Source organism: Macrobrachium nipponense, chromosome 29 (genome assembly GCF_015104395.2).
Source record: "Macrobrachium nipponense isolate FS-2020 chromosome 29, ASM1510439v2, whole genome shotgun sequence".
In the NCBI taxonomy this organism is placed as follows: Eukaryota; Metazoa; Arthropoda; class Malacostraca; order Decapoda; family Palaemonidae; genus Macrobrachium; species Macrobrachium nipponense.
In genome coordinates, this window is record NC_061092.1 from 36,300,885 (window position 1) to 36,310,884 (window position 10,000).

Genomic DNA, 10,000 nt, shown 5'->3' on the forward strand with positions numbered 1-10,000 from the left:
TTAGGTGACTATGACATGAAAAAATGTGTGAACAACCAAATCAGTTACGACAATATGTCCAAAGTGCTATACAGGTAACCAACATTTCTTTCAGTAATCTTGTAGGAATTCTAGAAACTGCCACTTTTATTTGACCCAATTCCAGATTTCTGGAGAAAGAATCTCTTCCCTTTCCCTAATGTCATGGCAAAAGCTTGAAAAGTGTTCGCTGGTTGTTTCGTTCAATTACAAAACATTTTTCCACGGTAGAAAAAAATACTCGGTGTATATTGTTCATTCTTTTATCATTACCAACAGTAAAATTCTTCCTCTTTTAATGTACGACCAATGACCCATTTCTTATCTGAACCTTTCCTAACACATGCGGAATCACTATTTTGCTTTCCCAAAGTATATGTTTTGAACATCATCATATATCGTCCTCTATTTACCTCGTCGGCAAAGCGTGAATCATCTTTGCTCTAATGATTTTCTGTTTCCAAGAGTGTGGTTGGAACCTATCTCCAATTTTCACATTACCTGCAATTACCATGACACATTTTGCGTGTGCCATAACAATAGGTCTGCCGTTACAAGTTATGCTTGCCTAATATAATGCCATTTCGTGCAATTCTTGTTGCGGTTCGACTGGAAGGTCCTTCATGCAACCACAACGAGGTCATGGTAATTTTGCATTTCTACCTCCCTCCCTCCTTCCCACCCCCTCCTCTCTATCTGTGGGGGCGAGGAGACGGGGGGTTGCGGAAGGAAGGAAATTGTGCTGACGTTTATGGCTTGTTATTTAGATGAAAGAAACATCAAAGCGTAAATTATTAGCAGGTTTAGAATTGGCGTTCTGGTTATAATTTTGGGGTAGGCTACATTTTTAGAATATATTTTCCAGTGGAACTTCTATTACAAGAAATAGGTTTGAAAGCTTCCAGAGAATTTACACACACATCACAAGTCCACGTTAAAAACAACAACAAACCCCCTGAACAACAATAATAATATGCTTCCTACATCACAGCTGATAACAATGCAGCGTCGGCATATAACCCCCTGATCATCTTTAGTGATATGAGGATAGCACCTGCATCCTTCGTATATACTCTATGACTGGAGGAGTTACAAACACACACGTACACACGTAGACATATGTATGTATGTATGTATGTATATATATGTGTATGTATATATATATATATATATATATATGTATATATATATATATATATATATATATATATATATATATATATATATATATATAGTAAGTCTTGGAAAACAAAACGATTACTAATAATAATAATAGATAATAATAAAAATTAAATAATAATAATAATAATAATAATAATAATAATAATAATAATATAATAATCATAATATATATAAATATAATTATCTAATAATAATAATATAAAAGAAAATGTTCTTCTGTCTCCTCACGTACATGAGGTGTGGTTAGCAAAAAAAAGAAAAAAAATTGTAACGTTCTTAAGAGCGCTTGAAGTGATGATGATGCCGTTTGTTTCTGAATAGTGCAATGTTCTCAGGAAGCTGCCGAGACTTTGCAGAAACCGGTGAAACAATCTTGACGTATTTGCGAGAGCATAAAGATGAGTCGGGCGATTGGAGAGAGTATATTTTAATGAAATTCGGAAAGATCACTTGATTATTATGAATGGTGTAAAAATAGAAGTCATGGACGTCACATCATCTAAAATCACGTTTTCGGATGTTAAATGTCGGGGGAAGTTTACCACAGCAAGTGAAACTTTAAATGAAGACGATTAAGAAAACATTGAGATGGATGGATGAAATGTTAAGCCAGCATTTTTAGAATGAATACATGAAAGGGTATGATGATCATATCAGCATAGGTAAAAATATTGACCACAGATAACTGGAAGAGACACGGTGAAAACTGCTCACAATCCGAAGGGTTGGACATGAATTGCCAGAATGACTGAGTAAGACACAATCGAGAAATAAGGTGAGGGTAAAGGCATGAGAATAACGCTGACTAGTCTCTTCTGCAAGTTAATGGTGAGTGGCGTTTTGATCTGTAGGTTTACTACACAAGAATCATATCCTTATTTTTAGTAAACTTAAAGAATATTTGGTTCAACTGTTAATATTATTTTTTCTGAAGTCAAATTAGTTTGTGGGGGAAGAACCACTCAATGAATTCAAACTCAAGTAATGGCAAGACCTGAAATAGTATAAAAGCACCACAACTGGGCTAACAAAGAAATAATTTTTTGTCAAAATTTATAAGTTACTGTTTTCTATTTTCCATTAGTTGGTACTCAAGAACCTAGACCCGAACCATATTCAAGAACAAATAATAAAGACACTATTTGCCGTGGCGACGGGACGGATGGGTGGGTTGGGAGGGGGGAAGGGGTAATTGAGATGATAAATGAACGGCATTGAGGAGTGTTCAAAGATGATAGTATTTTAAGACCAAATTCTTAAGAGGACTTTATGGTACTGAACATTAGTAGAAAAATGCTATATATTCGATAGGGTTAAAGCATATTAGTCTACATTCCCAACTACAATTCAAGATTTACCTTTACTAAAACAATGCGGCTAAAATGACCGAAATTAATCGTTTATGACATAAAGCTGCAGTTACATTTTCAAAGTAATTTACGGACCAATTTTCAGAAGTTGAGTATTGTATTCTGAAGACAATTTGAAAAATGACTATGATATTAGATGATCATACACTAGAACCCATTGAGTCACATAGGCGCTACTAATTGAGGAATGTAACAATTCCACATTTCCACAAACATCACTTGATTAATATACTAGAAGTCAAATAAAACTATAAATAGTTTAAGTATCCAAAGATATGCATGAAATCTAATATCTATATAAAGAGTAAGGGAAAACGAAACAAGAAATCATTTTCTAAAGCACAAATGTTAAGGTTAAGACTGAAAAAATAAAAACGGTATCCAAGTAATTAGAATTGTGCTGCACCCTGTCATGGCCATGCACTACCATTTCAATATTGTCATGTTTTATCCTGAACAAACTTTTGCCCATATAACTAGAGAGGAACATTTCTCTTCATAGCGATTAATCAACAACTCCTGAATTCTTCTTGAATTTTTATTTACATCCCTCCATCTGCGCAGTCCTGTGAGATTCATTCTCTCTTCTTCAACCTTTTAGGGACAAAATGAGTTCCTGTTCTTTCGCTTCCTTTTCACTGGAAGTTTCTCCCCTACGTCTATTTTTTTTTTCTTAAGAAAGATTCCTCATCTCGCTTATTTGCCTTGAGTGAAGAATATCATTTCAAATCGGAAAGTCATTTCATTTCTAATAATCTTTTATCCTTTTTAAAGTTATTCTTCATTGCTAAGAATTCTTAGTCTAAGATAAATATGGATCCTTTCTCTAATTATAATGTGAATGCTCAAGAAATCCTGTTTCCATTGGTGTCAAGTTTTCCTCCTTTCAGTTCATGATTGTATCTTTCTCAACCTTACACCCTTCAGCTTCACTTGTGACATCCAGTGTCATCTTGTAAATTGATAACGATCTCAACTTTTAATGTCAAACACCCAACTGAATTCTAATGATATTTCAATGCTTAGCTGAATCCTCTAGCTTCTTGAAATATTACTAATGTGACTACATTAAAACATTGCACGCACCATTTCTGCGGCTGAGGTGCTCTTCCTAGATTTTGCATATGCAAATGCACAACCAGGCATCTAGATCTTATTGCACTGAATGCTTTGTCCGGTGAAATATTTGCATGATATTATTACTGCAATTTTGATATCTTAATGGCTTACATGTAATGACACTCCTCTCACTCATGGCATTAAATTTCCCTTCTGTGTTGGAATTCTGCAATATTCATTCCCCCTTCTTCTGTCAGGTTGAACTTGGATCCTGACAAATGAATTTCCATTTTTAGCGAGTGTGCCTGATATTCTCATCGTGCAATCTTCATTTTTATGACCATCTGTAATTTTCGATATTACCAGGGTCATTTTCTATATTATTTGTCGTATCACTGAGTACTTGGAAGACCGGGTAATTAAAGAAAAGGCACCGGATTTCCAGCATCCCATCCGCCGTGCACTTCTGCAATAAAGTTTGAAGTCTTTGGGCAATCCTCCATTCGAAAAGAGATGTGCCTTTGCCTGGGAGAAACGGCAGAGCAATCCCATTCAGCGGTTTATTCAAGGGCCTTTGAGCCCTATCGATTCCCCCTTTGGAGAAAATCTTTTCTAATCTTTCAAAAGCTAGATCGTCCGTTTTTACAGCCTTCCTCCACGCTCACGTTCTCCGAGGAAATTATCTAATGGGTAGAACGCTGTCTCTAAGTTAGCCTTCCGCCTACATCATTTCTTTTTTACATCAGAAACTGGTTCGAAATATATCCATAGACGCTGGTTTCCCTGGAATTGGAAAACGGTTGCAGATATAACTTCCACACAACTAAACTCTTATCGGTGCCTCGGGTCATAAACATGATTTTTTTATGTAATGTTATCACTTCTTATCCCATTGGTCAAATGAAAATTCAAATAACGTTAAGGCACGATAAGACCTTAAGAACAAAATGTACCGGGAAAATAAATACATGCAGCCAGCGTAGAAGATGAATTTTTTAATCTTAAGCGAGTGCGCCGCCCCCCCTCCACACACACACACACACACATATATACTATATATACATGTACTATAGTCGATGGGGTATACTGACTTGGGTGTTCTTCTGCGTTAGATAAATATTATGCATCCAAAATGCTGCTCCGATATCAACCAAGGAAGATACGTTTATTACCGTAATTCTGCCTCTTACAAATTCAAGTAACTGATTTTAATCCATTAAGGCCATGTTTATTTATAACTAGAAGCTCGAAAAGGTCCACACTTAATTTAACACTACAACAAAAAGTTAGAATAGGATAAGTCTGTAGTAGCTTCACGTCAGCGCCCCCCCCCCACACCACGTGCTAAGAAATATGACCTTATTCTGTTGCCTGTTATTCTTCGGACATTCGTTGGTCAGTAAGTCCTATTTTTACGCCAGAAAATCTTTATTTGGCATAAATACAAGTGATTAAATGGCGGAAGGATATGTCAATAACTTTAATGAAATAAATGTTCCAATAATAGGTTCTCCGTCATCACTAGTCATCTGTATTCTATAATAATCGGGAAGTGGATGACAGAAATCATCATCACCACTGTCATAAAACCAATAACAATTTCATTTCTATTTTAGTAAAAAAAATAAAATTAAATAGAGAAAAATAGAGACTAATAAGGAAAACGAAGTAAAGCACATTTCAGCAGCGAGAGGGAACTTTAATACTAAAATAAGAATCACGAAAAGGTAGGAAAAGGAAACGGGGACCATTCAAGAAGGAAAGTAGTAATAAACTTTCTCCGTTTCATCCCTTTTCGTTGTGTTTCCCATACGTCTACCAGAAGACCACTTGGAGGGGGAGGGGAAGTAGGACGGGGAGGGGGGGGGGAGGGGAGGGGGATGGAAGTACTGCCTTAAAATGGAGAGAATCGACAGAAGTAAACATAAGTAATTGAATTGCTTCCCCTTTCCATCTCCAGGGCTGGATGACTGACGGAAATTGGACTACCAATGAAAATTAAATGGATAAGACTATGGTAGGTCACGTTTTTTTTTCTCTCTCTCTTTTTTTTTTTGCTGAATCAAATCAGACTTTCTTTTTCGTCTGTCTGTACGAATATTTTTTTTCGGGGGTGGGGAGCATGCTCACATTTCGTTCAAAATTCCTCACTACGTGATTCCTTCTCTCTCTCTCTCTCTCTCTCTCTCTCTCTACGAATTTCTATTCCTTGCACTCGTCCTTCTGATACATGCCGCCCCCTACATCTACAATTCTAAATGCCATATTTTCCAAAGTTGCTTTTTCGTCTCCCTCCTTCCCTTCCAACTCTCTCCACCTCTCTGTATCTCCCTATCCCTTCCTTTGCAACTCACTTAAATTCAATTCTTACTCAAAATTTCCTTACTTTAAAATTTTACTCTCTCTCTCCCTCTCTCTCAATTTTTGTTTACTAACTCTTTCATTAGATCTGTATGTATCTCTATCTCTCTCCCTCTCTTTCTCTCACACACACTTCCCCACAGCTCTCTCTCCTCTCAAGTCACTTAAATTTGATATTTGAGTAAATTAATGCCGACCCTCTTACCTATGGGCCTTACCAAATAACATGCAAGTCTGTACCTCTCATAATACATATTGCTGATGTAAACATGTTTAAATGTTAGTGAAAAGTCTGAGTTGAAAAGTCAACTTCCCCGAGAAACTGGATTTTATCTACAGAATAATATATATTATATATACATATATATATATATATATATATATATATATATATATATATATGTATGTATATATATATACACACACACACACACACACACACACACACACATATATATATATATATATATATATATATATATATATATACACATATATATATGTATGTATTTATAAAATTTCCAGTTTTTCGGTACAGCGTCAGTGAAGCATTTTCTAGAGAAAACATTAATGAATCACTTTCTAGAGAAACCTCAGCATCATCCTAGACTATTACGTCTATACGAGGAGAAAATAATTGCAGACACTTACATAATATTCTAACACATTACCTCGGTAGAAATAACAATGCTCTTGTTTGTAAAATGAATGACAAATAACTGACCACGTCGTATGGCACTGAGGGAGGATGCTACTATTTAATAAGCTTACAGAAATTTAATGTAAATGTCAATCTATACTCCAAAGGAAGAGTGTAGGCTGAATCCTAGCCTATTATTTTTTGGACAAGACACCTTTGTTCTTCAAGGAAACTGGTTAGGATTAGTCTTATATAAGGTTAAAGTCATTTTAATTTACTTTATATAAGGGAATGCCGGTTCATTTAGAAGTATTCCCTTTAATATACTCTCTTACTTGTATTGCTGCCATGCTCCGAGACCAGAAGGTGAACAAAATACCTGTTTTCGTGCAATATTACTTTGCCTTTTGCATTCTGATAAGGTTATAATTATAAAAATGTACATGCCCAAACATTTACGAGGCTTGCGGTTCGAATCCTGATTGCCACTTGACCCAGCTATAAATGATACCTCTCTTCCCCAATCTAGCAGCAGTTCATTCATTATGCTTTATGGTTCGATATTCAACAGAGATGCAGTGATATTTAATAAATCGTGGTTAAAGTGCTTCACCAATGAAGAGGCTGCTTACTCAGATATCTGCTCTCACAGAATCCACATATTCAGATTTGCTACAAACCCGGATGTTGGGAAAGACAGAACTCTATTGCTCATGCATCACTGTAACTCAGGCAGCGCAGAAGTGTTTACTGCAGCATTAGATCAGATTTCCTTGCAAGTGCGGCGCATTCAGTCAAGTAAGATATGAGACACTAGATCATGATAGGGTGTATTCCTTTCTGCGAGGTTAAGAGAGGTGAGTTCAGATATATTAGGTTAGGATATATTGCTGTATTAAAAACTATCAAACCATCACTCGATCCACCAAGGTACGTAGCCTGTAGCTTCCTATTTCCTATATACCATGAATCTAGGATTGTAGCATAATCTAGAAATATATGATCAATATTATTTATTCTAATATCACTAATTGTAATGCTGCTTACAATAAAGTAATCGTGATTTATTTTTGTTAGGGTCTCACAGCACGTCATCTCTCGTCAGCTACCTTTTTTCTCACTTCGCAAGCTGATTAGCCAGTTAGCGTCGTAATTAGTGTGATTATATTTTACTTTTGTGGATGAGTGAGGGACTGATTGCTGCAGTAGCAGTTGGTATTCTGGAACTTTCTTTCCCTACTAATATACTTATTGTGAATAGAATTTCGAAGAAGCTCTCCCTTCAAAGCTGCCCATGTCATCGAAGATCAAGCGTTGTAGGTGAAATTATCTCTCAAATCTCACCTGTTTTGATGGCTTTTCTACCTGGACCCCCGACTGGTCTGGTCTTCCTCAGGCTACTTCATCTAGCCCGTCTTCCTACATGGCCAAACAATCTTAATGTTTGAGATTCAGTTTTTTACAGACTCTGGACACCACATTTCATTTAATCCCTCAGTTGTGGCATGGTCTTCTCAATAGTCAAGTCATGAATTTTACCTTTCAGTACTCATAATTTTTCAAAATCTACTCTGTTTTTTTTTGTAACTGCCTATATGCAGTGTGCAATACAGGTATCATAAATTTTCTGTGGTCATTAACGCGGTGCTAGTCAGGCAGTCCCCTTTTCAGTTCCTCCAATCTGTTTATTCTTTAACATTCCTCTCAATGGCCACTTTAGTGAGTCTGAAGTTAACATAGGTCTTCCTTTTCCAAGACCTATCTGTCCTCTGCAAAAGTCTCCCTGCCTCCATGTCTTTATAATTCTCCCGCTTTTCCACATTTCAAGAATTGCAAATTCCTTATCCATCAATATTTTGCAATTTTGAACAGCTATAGTGGTTCAGACAGTTACTTTCAAATCAGATACGTAATACTCAGATTATTTCTCCTCAATATCCCCACTCTGCTTTCCTGGTTGTGCTTTACATTATTCTTCCTTACCGGTCACCATTAGCACTGTTTACTTACACTGATTTTAAGCCCTCTAATTTCATTTCACTCTTTCATCTTCTAAAAGCTTCTACGGCCTCTTATTTATATTTTGCTTTTAAAACAAAGTCATCTAAATATAGCAGCTCCATGGCGCTCCCCTTACCACACTTATTCGTGATTTCCTCCATTTCTGAGATAAACATTAAAGGGTTCAGAGTTCATCCTTGCTGGATACCAACATATATCTGACGCTCTTTGAATATACCAGCCACAGTCTTCGCTCTTGGTCTTGTGTTGTGATAGAGTAACATCACTAGGTTAATGAGTTCTTCCGCTATCTTGTGCCTTAGTAACGCTCCTTTCTTTGCAGTCTTTGCATTCAGTTCAATGCTTAAGAAGTCCCAACAAGAATGATGTGATCAGAATATGCTCAGTAACATGATATATTTAAACTTTGTATCAAATTATAATAACAATACTAAATTACTGTCTCTCGATGGCGATTCCGGAGGATGTTTACCCAGGTGCGTGAAGCCTATTTCAAAATAGAAACACGACCCCATCTGTAACAAAATGTGCACCATATACCGTGACAAATCACAGGGAATTTACACTCCCGGATATTGAAGGTACAGAAATAAATCTCTGGCTTTTTTCTACATCTTTCTTTATTTCATGTCCAAATACATCATGAGGCAATGCTGTGACTGGGTAAACCAGAGCCTCGCTGGCATAAACACTAATCTAATGATGAAGTAACTGATGAGGGCAAACTTACAGTTACGCACAAAGCCGTCAAAACAAATGAATAAATAAATAAATAAACATAAAATCACATTTAGATATTAACAGAAGTCTTTATACCACATTACTCAAATGAACTTTATATTCATTCTCTCTCTCTCTCTCTCTCTCTCTCTCTCTCTCTCTCTCTCTCTCTCTCTCTCTCTCTCTTATTTGCAGGTTCTATTAAATGATACAAGATCTATGCTCAACTAAACTATGATACATGATCTATGCTCAACTAAAAGTCCGTTGTAAGAAAAGATGAAGTCTTCATGATATGATGCTCAGGAGAAAATTACAAACCTCTAATGTTAACTTGAACATCAAAAGCAAAGGTAGAAACAGACCGTGTGATAAAGCTACACTGAAATAAATTAGAAATTGAATTAAGGAAAAAAGAAATGGTGAGCGGAAAAACATGAGAACAGAGAAATACAGTCCACGAAAATGAATGAAAACTCACTACATATACCACGCCATGATTTTATTTACATATGATTGATAGCAAAGCTAAGTTTATATGAGCACAAACAAACAAACAAACAAAAAAAGAGAGAAAAAACAATAAAGGTACCTTCTCCACCCCCTCCACACAATACCACGCACACTC